The sequence below is a fragment of the Suricata suricatta genome, chromosome 16 (assembly GCF_006229205.1).
Source record: "Suricata suricatta isolate VVHF042 chromosome 16, meerkat_22Aug2017_6uvM2_HiC, whole genome shotgun sequence".
NCBI lineage: Eukaryota > Metazoa > Chordata > Mammalia > Carnivora > Herpestidae > Suricata > Suricata suricatta.
Genome location: NC_043715.1, coordinates 20086353 through 20102860, shown reverse-complemented (window position 1 = coordinate 20102860; position 16508 = coordinate 20086353). Strand labels below are relative to the sequence as shown.

The following is a 16508-nucleotide window of genomic DNA, read 5'->3' as shown; positions in this document are numbered from 1 at the left end:
TTCTTCTTCCTCTTCTTCTTATTTTGATCATTATTACTTCCTGAGCTCTCTTTGAACTCTAAACTTAATATCTCAACTCCTTTTATGTCAAACCAACATTGATTCCTTTGCCTCCTTCAAACTTCATACTTTAGGTCAGCACAATTAGAATTACACAGCCAGTAGCTTTAATAATTTTATTTCAAGCAACTCTTTTTTTTTCTTTAATGACTTTAGTCTTGTTCTAAACAATAATTTCCATAAAACTGCAGGGTTTGTGTTGCCTTACATCATTTTAATATACTTTCATAGATTGATATATAGATAGATAGAGATATAGATATATATAAATTAAAACCTGCTCACCCAATTTGTCTTATATATACTCCTCCTAAATTCATCTTGTATACACTAGTGATACTCTTGGATAGCCTGCTTTAAATTTATTTTTTTCTTTCTCACTTTTAGGAGCTTTCCTTAACTAAAACTTCCTCTGCTCGTGTTATCATTTCTTTCACACACTGATAAAGTTGGGGAAAAGCCCTTTATTTATTTAGGGAATAGAAATTCTAGACCTTGTAAAAATCACTCTAGTCATTGAACTGCCTGTGGGTCTCTGAACACAAAAGCCTATTTCATTATGTAGGGTTCTTATTTATTCTGTTCCCTCTTCCTATAATACACTTCCAAATTCTGTACTTTATTTGTAATCTTTCACAATGTATCTCAGATAATATCAGGAAACTATCCAGAGGCCTCTATCTAGTTTGATTTAGGGAATTACTGTGCGTTCTCAGTGTGCCTTGATGCACATCTATAACAGTTACTATAAAATTACATTCTCATATGTATGAGTACTTTGTATGAATAAATCAAAAAGTACCTCAGGAATATAGAACTTGCCCAAATTTCCATGTGCCCCTAGGGCCTATTATAGCATCTGGCACAGATAAACCTCCCAGCAAACGTTCATAAACGGAAGTAAACTGAATTCTGTCGCGTGCTCTTGCCTCTCCTTACGGTGTTTTCCCAGATATAAACTGAAGGTATCCCCCAAACCATCCCTAAGTAGTTCCAACTACAGTCCCCACATTCTCACTAACATGACTTTTACTGTTCTGCCTCCCTTCTTCTTGAATCTTCAACATTTAACTATTTGGACTTGGAAACAAGGAGGATGCATGTATTGAGGAAAGAACTGAAATCCCAAACAAGTGTTTCTCCTTTTTTTTTTTAACCCCAAACAGATGGCAAATTGAGAAATTCACATTCAGTATACTGAGAAACATTTCTCCTCATGAGGACCTAGGTTTGCAATAATCGTTTGTATTAGTGCTTTCAAGAAGAAAGTAGCAGGGGCGCCTGGGTGGCTCAGTTGGTTAAGCCTCCGGCTTCGGCTCAGGTCAGATCTCACGTTCCTGGGTTCGAGCCACCCATCGGGCTCTGTGCTAACAGCTAGCTCAGAGCCTGGAGCCTGCTTCCAGTTCTGTCTCCTTCTCTCTCTGCCCCTCCCCCTCTCATGCTCTGTCTCTCTCTGTATCAAAAATAAATAAAACATTTAAAAAAAAAAAGAAGAAAGTAGCAGATTCTCAGTTCCTTATGAATTTGCTGATGGAGGGAAAGCAAAGGGGAGGCCCCGAGGACCCCCATGGGACCCCAGGTGTGATTTCCTGGCATCAGCTGTTTGAGTCGCTGGAGGTCTACACTGGCTCTGATCTTTTTAAATTATCTGCCAGAAGCCCCAACTTCGTTCTGCTGGCAACCACGTGCACACAGCGGTGCTCTGAAGGCAGTCCCCAATGGCAACACCTTGAAAGTTTTACCATTTCTCACACATACTGTAGCAATTGAAGCCTTGCTGCCTCCACCACCTTTTCCTGCCCCCTCTCCATTTCCCCCTTCAGTCCCAGACCCCTTGACCAACCCAAGAGCAGGAGGAGAACCATGTACTGTATGCATGGACTGCATCCCGAATTCAAAGTGCAAGCTGGCCACCTTTCACTGTTAGTTAACTTCTCTGTTCCTCAGTTTCCATGCAAGCCAAATCGAGTCATGACCCCTAATTCTGAATACTGAGATGAAAATGAAAATATGTTCATTTGTGAGCCCTGATCAGTTAGCATTATCAGCTTGTCTATCTTCCTATATGTCGGTTAAAAAAGACAAAAAAAATAGCATTTATTCTGTCAGCTAGTCTCAAGTTTATTGAGGCCTCATTATATCATGGTGAAGTTTATTATTCTCACTCAACGGAAGAAGAAACCGAGGCTCCGAGAAGTTTAGAATTTTGCCAAAGTTAGTAAAAGCCGCAAATCATGATTAAAACCCAGGTGTTACTGGATCTAAAGCTGTGTTAGTTTTCTTTCTGGCACCTCAAGGGCAGTATGCAGGCCTCCTCCGTGGGGACATAGGAGGACAGCCCTAAACAGCAAGTAGGTCCCCTGACAAGCCCCTCCCCTTCTGAAGCACCTCTCCACACAGCACTGTGGCATTTTTCTGGTGATGCTGTTTTTCTGTTTTGTTTTGCTTGGTTTTGTTTTTGTGTGTGTGTGTGTGTGCGCGCGCGCGCGTGTGTGTGTGTGTGTGTGTGTGTGTGTGTGAGAGAGAGAGAGAGAGAGAGAGAGAGAGAGAGAGAGAGAGATTTGAAAACAAACAGAACAAAAATTGAAGAATTAAAGGTGAAGATCTTTGCTTTGGCTTCAGTGTGACTTGCCCTTTCCAAAGGGAAGAGCAGAGGAGCCCAACACCTTCACTTAGAGCAAAGATGGCAGATGGGACCGTCAGACACCCTTTCATCAGAACTCTGCCTTTGCCACTTACAGCTTGTGTGCTCTTCGGTGAGTCCCTGAACTCCTGTGAACCAGTTTTCTCATCTGTAAAATGGGCTATTAATCCCCATTCCAGATTTGTCATAAATGTAAGAGAGATTCCCAGCACACAGTAGGCACTCTATAAATATCTGTTCCCTTCATGATGCCTTCTCTACTACTCTATCCCCAGTCCCACTAAGGCAGTCAAGCTGGGTCAGTCCTCACAACTGAACAAACAAACACTCCATGACTGGAACTCTTGCTCTCTACAGGCCTTCATAGGAGTCTCCCAAAGGGGAAACCCTCTCTCATTTCCCTAGGGAGCATTTCACTGTCACATACCCACAGTGCTAAGTCCCCCTTATATCTACCTTTTGGAAGGGTCCAGTGATCACACATAACCTTCAGACAGATTCAGAACCACACAACATATGAGCGTCTTTCTTAAGAGAAAATTTGCCTTGTTTATGTAAAGATTGAACACTTATCATCTATTCCAGGTCTGACCCTCCACTTGCTGTCTTCAGGTCCACAAACTCATTTAGTGCTCACAAATACGAGAGCGGTTAGGGTTATTATCTCCATTTTTAAAATGGGATCATCAAGACTTAAAGAAATTCTGAATTTACACATTAATTTTACATGTCTTCACTGAAGGCCTTCTGCACAGCGAGGGGTCATAAAGGCAGTGCAAAGATGGAGTGGTGAAGAAGGACACCACCTGATTCATATCTGATGTGTGGCCGTAAGCAATGTGCTTAAGCTTGCTCTGCCTCTGTTTTCTCATCTCTTACATGGGGATAGGGCTTTGCATTAAGATTGAAATGCAGGAGGTGTTGAATGAAAAGCAGTTAGCGAGTTCTGCCATATAGCAAGTGCTCAAAAGGTGTTTGCTCTCACTGATAAATAATAAGAAACAGCTCTGCTGCTTAGAATTAGGGGACAATTAAACAAATAATTAATTTCCATTTCACAATGGAAGGATTAACAAGAGTCAGTTCATGCACAAAGAAGGAGATCATCGACTACCAGAGGAAGGGAGGGCTTCAGACTGAAGTGATTCCTCAGGTAGCAGGCCACCAGCGCTCAGCACTAGATGCCACATCCCAAAGACACACAACTCCCAACACAGCTCTCCACCTAAGGAGACCATAGTAAATGTCCCTCAGTAATTATTTGTAGAATCAAATATACAATCTCTGTCCAAAATTGTCTCCAGTAAAGATGCAAATATGCATCAAATACATTTTCAGTGTTTTCATAAAATCTAAGAAGAGGTTTTGGTTTATTTATTTTGAGTGAAAGAAAGAGAGAGTAACCCAGCATGTGGGTGGGGTGGGGGCAGAGATAGAGAAAGAGAGAGAGAATCCCAAGCAGGCTCCATGCTGTCAGCTCAGAGCCTGATGCAGGGCTCACCGAATGATGAGATCATGACCTGAACTGAAATCAAGAGTTGGATGCTTCACCGCCATCCAGGTGCCCCCAGAAGACCCCTTTTTAAACAAAATAATTTAAAGGTGTATATCTGGGTGCTCTCTCTTTTCTTTCTAAGTGAAATAAGTCAGGCAGAGAAGGACAGATCCCATATGTTTGCACTCATAGGCCTAACAGGAGAACAGGAGAAACCTAATGGAGGACCATGGAGAGGGGAAGAGGGAAAGAGAGTTGGGGAGAGAGAGGGATCCAAAACCTAAGAGACTATTGAATACTAAAAATGAACCTAGGGTTGCCAGGGGAGGGGGAGGAAGAAGGGAAGTGGTGGTAATGGAGGAGGGCCCTTGTGGGGAAGAGCACTGGGTGTTATATGGAAACCAATTTGACAATAAACTATTTAAATAAAATAAAGCAATAAAAATAAAAAAATAAAGATGTATAAAACTTAGTGTACTGCAGATCATGAGCATCAGTGACAGCAGGCTCCTGTTCCCAGATCCAGGAATGCCTTGCCTGCTTGCAAAGCTCACGTAGAGTTGTACAAAGAGGGAAGACAAGTCTAATCATGAGAAATATCAACTCAGAACTCAGAATTCATCCTTCAGTTGTTTTCCCCCTCAAATAATGTTCTTTTGGGAGTATTTGGAAGAATCATTTCTCCTGAGAAAATATCACTGACTGACATTTAGAAATAATACAATTTCCAGCTATGAACCATCCTTTGCATTGCCTCTGTTTTAACAAGAGAGAGAACGGAGGTAGGGAAGGGAGTGATAAGTAATGTATATTTACAAAACAGTGAGGATACAAAGTTAACTTTTGAAAAATAAAATAGACCTACTCAATTTGTATTGATAAGAGATACCAAATGTGCAATACTTACTACCTACCAGAGTGCCTTATGCATTATTTTTGTTGTTGTTATGGTTGGTTTTCCTTGGACCTCTATCACAGGTGAGATAGGTGTAGTTTTCCCTGTTTTTCAGATGTGGAATTGAGGACACATATTTGGGAAGTAACTTGCCCAAGATCACCTGGAGAGTAAAATGCAAAGTTGGAATTTAAATTTAAGACCCTGGATTCTGCAAGTCACATTTTGAATCACTCAGATGCACCAAACTGTATCAGGCTTCAGAGCTAAGAACCTACTTGGAAATCCCATTATGGAATGTGCAAAGATCCACAGGCTTCTCCTGGGATGTAAACCTTGGTTCTGCTTAGTGTTAGCTAAAGTCACAGGCTCTAATTTGTCTGCCTTATCCTCAGTCGAAAAAAAGGGAGAGTTAACTTTTAATATGGTCTAGATAAAAATTTTTGTCTATCACTGTTAAACAGATAATAGGCCATTCCCTGGCTTCCAAATATGATTCTGTTGTTGGCAGATATCTTCAGTGTGATTAAGCAGCTTTTTCTTTGTCAGATCATCTTCAGAAAGCCTCACTGTTGTGAACTTAGAGTCTAAGCAATTAATATAAAAATCTAATCAAAAGGGGCACTGGGCAGCCCAGTCAGTCAGTCAGTTGAGCACCCAACGATTACAGCTCAGGTCATGATCCCATGGTCATGGGATTGAGCCCTACATGGGGCTCTGTATTAAACATGGAGCCTGCTTAGAATTCCCTCCCTCTCTCTCTCTCTCTCTCTCTCTCTCTCTCCCTCTCTCTCTCTCTCTCTCCTCCTTCTTCTCCTCCTCCTCCTCCTCCTCTTCCCACCTCTGCCACTCTACCCCACTCATGCTCATGCCCTCTCTCTCAAAAATAAAAATAAAAACATTAAAAAATAAATATAGAGGCACCTTGGTGGCTCAGTCGGTTGGGTGTCAGACTTCAGCTTGAGTCATGATCTAGCAGTTCATGAGTTTAAGCCCCATGTCAGGCTCTGTGCTGACAGCTCAGAGCCTGGAGCCTGCTTTGGGTTCTGTGTCTCCCTCTCTCTCTGCCCCTCCCCTGCCCATGCTCTGTCTGTTTTTCTCTCTCAAAAATAAAATAAACCTTAAAAAAATTTTTTAAAGAAATATAATAAATAAAAAAGGTGGTAATATTTATATCCCAGGCTTGTTTGTTATAGAAATAAGGCAATAGTTTTCAAAGAACTTGTGAAGTGCCAGGTGCATAGTAGGAATTTCACAAATGTTCTTCTTCTTTGTTAAAGCAAAATAATGATTATCACAGTCACAGAACAGAAACAAAATAGACTACATATTGTTGAACACTATATTTAATTTTTAAAAATTCTTGTTAGGAAATGAGAGGAAGATATTTCTGAGTTTGCAGTAGAGCAGAAAATAAGGCAATTATGGATACCAAGAATTGACTGTAATCACCAGTCAGAGATGTAGATTATAACACAGGCTCCTAAAAGGAAGAGTGATGAAATTTGGATTAGAGGTCAAATACATTTCAGGATGTGAGAAAGAGTACACACTTCCTGTGGTTACTTCAGCAGTATAATTTAACTTGGACAAGAGGAAAGAGATATTAACTAAAGTTTCCTGAAACATACTGGAAAAGTTCATGAATTATTTCAGGGACTGTTTCATCGCCAACATGGCCATCATCATTGTCAACGTCAGCATAAAGTGTCTATTGATTTTTCCCCAAATATATAAAACTACATAAATAACAATAACCAAGTACCTGCCATGTGTTTGACGCTGCTAACGTGTTACCCAATTTAATAAGTAGGAACTGTTTAAAAGTAAATCTTAACATGCTATAGATAAATAAGAATTGAGTGCTCATCTCCAAGGACTTGCAAGTAAAATGTGGAAAGTATGGAGATTATTTGATAGATAGGGAGAAGCGAATATGTACTGGTTATTTTGTATTCAGTTGTCTCATGGGATCATCAGAACAGCCCATGATTTAACCATCATCACACCCATTTTACACATCAGGAAATTGAATTTCACAGAGTTTGAGAAACGTGCCCAAAATCACAGTTATAAATGGCAGAGGAATAGAATCCTGGTTTGTCTGATTGTGCCAAGGCACAACACGGGAAACCAGGTAAATACTCCATATTTATAGATAGATATGCTTCATTTAAGACTGTCAGTTGCAGGGGAAAATCAATGATCAAAGTCCTGCCTAATGGCACTGTCTTTTTCTTTCAAAAAAGCCTGAATTTATTCATTTATGGTCATTACTTGTACATAATCATGACCAACCTGCCAGGTAAACACCTAATTATTTTGGTTGTGTTATAAAGCAAATAAATTCCCCTGTCTACAAAATGACAAATGAGACCAGATCAGCAGAGAAACAATTGTTCCTGGGTTGCAGACTCCCAAGAGTCTAATGAACAATGGCTTACTGAATGAGCAATTGCAAAACAAAGAGATTACATTAATGTGGTTTCTTTAGAAACAGAGAGCAATCCATTGGCTTTAATGCCTTTGCAATAAAGAATTTTGGCAGCTGAGAAAGCACACAAGAAATGCTTTGCCTTCAGCACCAGGGTCTGGACAGAGCCTACCATCAAACACTACCTCTAGGAATGTCTGAATCCCAGGCACTTTACCCTGAGTCTGGTGGCCTAGCCAAGGGTAAAAGAACTTGTAACCAAGTCAGAAGCTCTCTTTGTGTGTGAACACATACACATGCTTTCACTCTGTGAAGGTCTGGGACACTCAGGGCAGGCGGCAGTGCATCCAGTGGCCCAAAGGATGAACTCTGAACTTTGACTTACTAGCTCTATGCTTTTGCACAAGTGGCTTAACTCTTTTGCAGCTAAGGCATCTTATCTATAAAATGGGAGCAGTAGCTTCTCACTTTCTCTCTGGATTCTTGCAAGTATTAACTAAAACCATGACAATCAGCACCAAGCTGCAACAACAAACTTGCCTCTGTGTGTGTGTGTGTGTGTGTGTGTGTGTGTGTGTGTGTGTGTCTGACTCTGACATTCAAATCAAATTAAGTAGCAGTGAGTTAGATACCCAGGCAAGTCATGCTGTAATCAGGACTGTGTTTTCAGACTTCATAATTTTTCTGAAATTTTTACAAGACGGGGAACTGGGGATCAACCAAAGAGCAGAGTAAATACAGTTAAACGGCTTTGAACAGATTCGGCTTGTGCGCCTGTAAGTAGCTTATCCACTCTAGTTTTAGGAAAACAGGAAGTAATAAGATTAAGGATCTAAAGCTCAAATGAAAACATAATGTCAAACCTAGTCCAAGTAGGATTTGGGTTCAGGAAAGAGATTGAAATACTCCATAAAATTAAAGGGCAATGAACAGCCTTTCAGTAAACCTGATGCACACGCTCTCCCTGTATTTTGTAAACTCCTAATGGAGCACTCCATGAAAAATAATAAATTGAGAAGGTTTATTAAGAAAGTCCGGGGCTGAGCAGGAAATACAGGCCAGGAATTTTCAGGATATGCACACTAACGATTTGTATGCAGCTTTTACCAGTAGGGACTTAGCAAGGATTAGAGAAGTGACCTGCAAACTTTATGATCAAAGGGCACTCAGTAGGGCAAAAATCTCTAGCCCTACTTACCCAGTTCATCCCTGTTTGAAAGATCTTGGTTATACAGTTGGAGGGAAATAGCCCCCATGGCTTATAATGTCTATCAGAAAGTATAGGTGATGGGGTGCCTGGGTGGCTCAGTCAGTTAAGTGTCTGACTCTTGATTTCAGCTCAAGTCATGATCTCGTGGTCTTGAGATCAAGCCCGAGTCAGGCTCCCACTTGGGGTGGAGGCTGTGTAAGATTCTCTCTTCTCTTTCTCTCCCTCTCTCTCTCCATCTCAATAAATAAATAAATAAATAAGAGTAATTGAAAAAAAGATACCGTTTTGTATATATGATTTAGAGTGCAAAACAGTGATTCAGGCTTTAAAATAACAAATTCACTTTATTTATGACATAAATTTTTAAATAATTAAATTTCAGAAATAGTGCATTAATAAAAAATCACTGCACAAGCATGTTTAAGGTAGTTGTAGTTATTAGCTTTAGAAATGGGTATAGATCATAATATAGTTAAACTGCAGCTCATACACATTATAAAGTCCCCTTAAAATAATGCTATAAGCATGTTTTCACAAATATGCATTATTCTCCTTCTAAGGACAACTGAACACAATAAACTAAATTGCTAGTTAAGAAAGTAAACCTATAGTGACTTGTAGTGAAAATCAAACACAGCAGAAATTCCCTCACCAATTGAAAGCAAACCTGATGTTACATCAGTGAAAAAGCCTTTTTGATCAAGTCTTAAAGTTCTCAAAGTCTCTTTTATTTTTTATGCTTATTCATTTTGAGAGAGAGAGAGGAGAGAGCACAGGGAAGGGGCAGCAAGAGAGGGAGAGAGAGAGAATCCTAAGCAGGCTTTCCTGTGTTAGTGCACCTGAGCCACTAGTAGGAGTCAGACACTTAACCAACTGAACCCCACCAGGCACCCTCGAAATCTCTTTTCTAAGTGTGCACGTATGTGCTTTAGAACTTACAAAGTACTGCATGTTAGTCAAACTTCTTAAGACACTACCAAAGACTCCTCAGGAAATTCTAACTTTTATGAGACATTTCAATTTTTATCAACTACTATTCATACATTGAGTGGGTTACTAGCAAATAATATCTAATTGATTATTTAATTTTTAAAAACATGCAAAAAATAAAGATAACAAATACAATAAAGATCACTTATCAACTTAGTAGGTCAATGCACTCACAGAATCAGGACTAGAATGAATGAAAGAATGAATGAAGGGATGAACAAACATCTGGGACTCATTTAGCATTGAGTATGAACCACACACTGTTCTAAGTACTTTGTGTGCATTTATTAACTATCATATAATCCTTCAAATTCTTCTAACATATCGGTGTAGTAGATATTAATATCAACTCATTCAAAGATAAGGGAAGTAAGAGGTTACATTCCCTAATCTAGACTGAGAACTTCACGGTTTCCAGTTCTGTCTCCACCCATTTTCTGACCTTTACAAGTCACACAATTTTTCTGGCCTCTGTCTCCACCTGTGTGAAGTATCTGAGTTTTACACAAATAACACGTGTACAATTGTTTCACCCAAGTGCATACTAGCTATTGAGTAAATGTTAATCTGAATCTTAAATTGAATTTGGCAAGAAAGAAAAAGAGCTATTCAGATCCTTTAATCTGTGGCTTTTATATTTAAATAAATCTAAATAAATTTTTATCATATGTGTTTCTTGAGACGTTTTACATTATGCTTTGCAATATCTTTATTTTACTAACGAGCACTAAATATATGGATATTAGCAGTCTATCCTACTGAAGTATATACTTTAAATGTAGGAAAAGTGTTTCTCCTTTTTGGATAAGATAAGGAAACTGGATAGAATTTAGCATTGATTCACTTACCCAAAGACATATTGAAAGTATTGTATATTTAATTTTATATTCACCATGGGAAATCCAAAGGAGATTTTAATAGGGGTATGTATGTGATTTGAATGGTATTAACTGCCATTCTGAAAGGTGGGTAGCAAGAGATACAGGAGTGCTGATGCATAAGGGCACATGTACCCCAATGTTCATAGCAGCACTTTCAACAATAGCCAAATCATGGAAGGAGCCTAAATGTGCATCAACTGATAAGTAGATAAGAAGATGCGGCTTATACATACAATGGAATACTACATGGCAATGAGAAAGAATGAAATCTGGCCATTTGTGGCAACATGGCTGGAACTCGAGGGTGTCATGCTAAGTGAAATAAGTCAAACAGAGAAGGACAGATACCATATGTTTTCACTCATACGTGGAACAGGGGAAACTTAACAGAGGACCATGGGGGAGGGGAAGGGGGAAAAATAGTAGGGGAGTGGGAGGGAAGCAAACCATAAGAGACTCTTGAATACTGAGAACAAACTGAGGGCTGATGGGGGGGGGGGGGGGGGAAGGGAGGTGATGGGCATGGAGGAAGGCACTTGTGGGGATGAGCACTGTGTGTATTATGGAAACCAACTTGACAATAAACTGTAAAGGGAAAAAATAAAAAATAAACTACTTTTAATCAGTTTTTTAGAAAGAAAAAAAAATCAAAACTTAACGGTGTCCTGGGAGGCCTCCATCTTGGGCTGATCAGGGCCACAAATATGCCACAGCAGTGTTCCCACAGGGATCCCTAGAGAAACTGCTCATTAGCCTCTCAAAGGGAAAAAAAAGAAAGAAAGAAAGACGGGTAGTATTTGTGATGATGTCTTTAAAGGAAAGCACAACGTAATAATCATCTGGGACAAGGTTGCTGCTGAGACAAGACCCAGATAGGAATATTGGTGGATATTGGTGATTCTCACTCCATAGTTGGCATAAAACCATCTTAGCAGTGCACTCAAATATAATCAGACTCCAGGGGACTGTCCCTCATTAACCAAGTGCCTAAAACACTGACAGGAAAAAATATTCCATTATATTAACTAAAACTCAGCATTATCATTGCCAGGGGGTCTTGAATGCAAGCATTTGTGTTCCTAAATTTAATTCCCTGATTATAGTAATTCTTTTGAATAACAAACAATAGGTATCTTAATTTAGTTATTCGTTCATTCAAGACATTGAGATATGTACTTGGTATATAATTATAACAAAAGTAGATACTCTCCTTGGTCCTTGTCCTTTTAAGATTTACATACTAGTGAAAATGATAGATGTCCACAAAAATTTACACAAATTATTGTGATCTGCCCAAATCTACAAAAAGTAGTACATGATATAATGTAGTGTGAGCCATAACACTTTATAGTCAAACAAGTGTAAAGGCATTGACTTCTCACCTATAAAACCCTGGTGCCTTTATGCCTCCATTTTTGTAGATAAAAAGTCCTCTGATCAGGCTTCCTTTCAGCTGAAGGAGAAAGAGCATTCCCAATTCTGCATATATTAAGCATAGATTTCTACATTTCTGCACTGACCACTCCTTTTCTCTGATCATATTCCCAACTGAGATGTGAATGAAATAAATTGGACTAGAGTTTGAGAGTCACCCCTGGCTGTCCCTGCTTCATCAATGTGTCTTTTTCAGGCACTCTACAGAAAACTGGACTCAGCCATAAGATGGTAGTATTCCCAGGGTCGCAGATGTCATGCTCTTTGGCAAAGTTTCACTAACTGTGTACATATAGAGATGACACATAATATGACCTCCAAGTAGAGAACCATGACTCTTGGCCCTTCATTTTTTTTTTCAGCTATGCAGTGAGAAATTTGATCAAGAAGGGTTTCCAAGGACCATTTCACAGAATCTTATAGGCCCTTCCAAGGACTGTTTCCTGGTGTAAAGCACATTACCTGGACCATCAGGTCATGAGGTAAAACAATACATAAGCAAGCCTCTTGAAAAAAGGCAGGTAGCTAAACTCCACAGAATTCTTAGAAGACCACACCTGCCTTCATTACCTTTTCGTCTAAACCTCTGCCACTGTGGTATAGCCTGAAGAGTCAGTGGAGTAGAATAAATAATGATCAGGGTTGGAGGTACCTGGGTGGTTCAGTTGGCTGAGCATCTGACTTCAGCTCAGGTTATGATCTCACAGTTTGTGAGTTCGAGGCCCACATTGGGCTCTGCACTGATGGTACAGAGCCTGCTTTTGATTCTCTGTCTCCCTCTCTCTGCCCCTCTCCTGCTTGTTCTCTCTCTCTCTCTCTCTCTCCTCCTCCCACCCTTCCTTCCTCCCTCTCCTTCTCCTCCCCCTTTCAAAAATAAACATAAAAAGGAAAAAATGATAAGGGTTGATGTCCATGAATGTGTTCTCCTATCAGTGGACATGTTTACAGAAGCTAACCCTAGCTATAAAGAAGGAAGAGTGCTTGATGTGTTATCTAGTCCACACTCACAACTATCACTGTAGAGCCAGCTGACACACTTCTGTAGGTTTTCATTTTTGTAAAGATATTTTAGACCCTAAATTAAAGATATAACCAATTGTAGGCTTTTGGGAAATCAGTTTGTAACCTGGAGCCTGCTTGGCTATATGGCAAATGCAAGAGAGCAAGAAAAAGTTATGTCTCCTTTTACAAAGATCTAGATACTTGAAAACTATCCCTTGCTGAAATTCATCATGGAGCCAGCCATGCCATCCTAATTAAGTTTACAATGTCTATTGTTAAAAAGAACAGTTCTTACTGTGTGGAAGAAATTATACCCAGCAATTCCAGCCTGTAATAGTCTGCAAAAATAACTCCTAATTGACTGTTGAGAGTAATGATAACATGATTTAAAACAACGTCGGCACCAGAAAATTTAGTGCAGAAGACCATCTGAGTGTTGAGCTGTCAGGAAAGCAGCCCATTGAATTTTTCTAAGTTAATTCAAATGAAAATGCTAAGATTAAAAGCGATAACACAGTGCCAATGAGATAAGAATTTCTGCAAAATTAGATTACAGCCTTCTCGTGGCCATAAAAACCATATTATCCTTGACACTACTAAATCAATCACTGCAAGAAAATTATCTTCACAAGTTCAACTCATGCTTCTTGTTTGAACCTGAGGAGTTTGGTCTGTTTTCCTGCTGTTTGAGAAACAGAAATGGTGCTTTCTGTTACATATTTCTTGTCTGAAGAGGGATGGATGTTTCAGAACCAGCTGAAATCACACCATTTGCCTAGAGTATCACCAAAGCTATCATTTAGTTTAAAAGGGGGATAAAAGAGTTTGCAAAGTATTAAATTGTGAAATGCAATAACTTTTACAGCTTGTTATTTAGCGACCTACAGGCAACCATTCACAACTTGTTAAAACATAAGTTTATTTTTGTGTTCCTCCAACATAGGTAGCCATTTCCTGATACTTCCATTAGTTTCTCAGCAACCTCAGACATCTTTGATGAATAGGTTTCATTTAGGATATTGTTTTCCCTGTTCAGGAAGTGTTCATTTTATTGAGAAGTAGTGGCCCTGGCCTAATTCTTCAGCAGGACGACAGAGAACAAGTAGGACTCTTGCATGGATATAAAATAGGCAAATTCCACACAACATGTTTAGGGCCATGACATCCTGACCATTGGCTGCTCCAGAGCAAAATGTAGATAATAAGAGCACAGACTCAGAATTAGAGAAAACCAAGGTTGAATTTCAGCTACATTGCATGGTAGCAGTATGAGCTTGAGCCACATAATCTCTCTGCTCTGAGTTGCTTATTAGTAAAACTGATATAATAATTATTGTAGGGCTGGTATGAGAATTAAGTACAAACTATGATGCTTGATATATAGAGAACATGATATATCAAATCATTATTATTATTAGCATTTCATTATTACCATCATCAGTATTTTTTACATCCAACTTGTTTTCTTGTTTTCACTGGGTATAGTAACTACTGGTTGGCTTCTCTTTTAACCTAAGTTTTAATTTTTCATGGATAAAGATCTATTCTAATTCATGTTTGTCTTAAAGTTTTATACAACTACAGAATCTGGCATATAATAGGTGTTCAGTGTTTGCTGAAAATGTGGCTGTATGGAATTCTTTCTTTTTAATTTTTTAAAATGTTTTTTATTTATTTTTGAGAGACAGAGAGAGACAGTGTGAGGAGGGGGAGGTCAGATAGAGAAGGAGATACAGAATCCGAAGCTGGCTCCATGCTCTGAGCTGGAAGCATAGAGCCCGAGGTGGAGCTTGAACTCACAAACCATGAGATCATGACCTGAGCCAAAGCCGGACACTTAACTGACTGAGCCACCCAGGCCCCCCTGGAATTCTATATTTTTAAAATACTTTATAATTAGGGCACCTGACTATCTCAATTAGAGAAGCATGCAGCTCTTAATCTCAGGGTTGTGAGTTTGAGTCCTGTGTTGGGTATAGAGATTTCTAATATATATATATGTATATGCACATGTATACATATACAGTAAAACCTTGGATTGCAAGTAACTTGTTCGGCAAGTGTCCCACAAGATGAGCAAGCATTTCTAAATAATTTTAACTTGATAAATAAGCAATGTTTTGCAATGCAAGTAGTGTGATACCAAATGTCACATGATTACAACTGAGCAAATAGTTCTTCTCTCTCTCTCACTCGCTCGCTCGCTCACTCGCTGTGGCATTGTGGGTGATCATTTCCCATGCTTGGATGCTCAGCCAGGCCATGGTGTTTGGCAGAAATCAGTGATTTTTCAAAATCTTCAAAGGTGTAGTAACACTAGTATATTGTTTGTCACTTCAAAGCACCCGTGGACAGTCCTTTGCTTTTCCATACAAGGATAAGTTTAGGAATGCTTTTCTTCACTCTAGATCAGGCTCCTTTTCCTCTGCTGCTTTATTGCCGGTTATATTAAATACATCATATGACAAGTGTTTATTAATACTGTACTGTAGTCAACATCCAGGTGAGCATACACAATGGCCCCCGTACAGAAAAAGATTACATTGAGCCAATAGATTCCAATTGCAGTGATTCCATTAGTGATAACGCAGGTCCTTCTTCACAATAACCCTCTTCTCTTGTTTCCCTCACACCAGCCACAAAGGTTTTCAAAGGAAAGTGCAAACTATTTTGTCTTTTTTTATACTTTGCATTTTCTTTATGATCCTGTATTTTATTACAGTATTGCAATCATTTTTATATGAATAGTTATCGGTTGTGGAACAACTCCTCTGAGTTTCCATTGTTTCTTATGGAGAAATTTGCTTTGATATACAAGTGCTTTGAATTATAAGAATGTTTCTGGAACAAATTATGCTTGGAAATCAATGTCTGTCTGTCTGTCTCTCTCTCTATATATATATGTATATGTATATGTATATGTATAATTTAGTGGAAATTTAGTGGAAAATACAAAGAGTTCCCATATCTGACCCCCCCTACTATCAACATTCTCCACCAGAGTGGGTTTTTTGTTGTAATTGATTAACCTACATTGACACATTGTGATTAACCAGTCCATAGTTTGCATTAGGGATCGCTTTTGGTGCCGTATATTCTATGGAGTTTGACAGATGTATAATGATAGGTATCCACCATTACAGTAGTATGCAGAATAGTTTCCCTGCCCCAAATTCTCTCTACCTCACCTACTTATGACTCCACAAACTCCTGGTATCCGCTGATTTTTTTTTACTGTCTCCATGGGTTTTCTTTTTTTTGGAATATCATACCATTGAAATCATACACACTGTAGCCTTTTCAAATTGGCTTGTTTCACTTGGTAATATGCATTTAAGTTTCCATATCTTTTCATAGTCTTGACAATTCATTTTTTAGCACTAAATAGTATTTCACTGTCTGGCTGTACCACAGTTTGTTTATCCATTCACCTACTCAGGGACAGCTTGGTTGATTCCAAGTT

At 39.1% G+C, this 16508-nt stretch overlaps 1 long non-coding RNA gene across 1 annotated transcript in view; it reads left to right on the top strand.

The window, feature by feature from the left end:
- LOC115280697 overlaps window positions 1–12519 on the top strand; it is a 218011-nt gene extending 205492 nt beyond the window's left edge. Inside the window, exon 7 of the long non-coding RNA XR_003903892.1 lies at window positions 12406–12519. This is a non-coding gene — a long non-coding RNA (uncharacterized LOC115280697). The remainder of the gene's footprint in view (window positions 1–12405) is intronic.
- Window positions 12520–16508: the final 3989 nt, after the last annotated feature.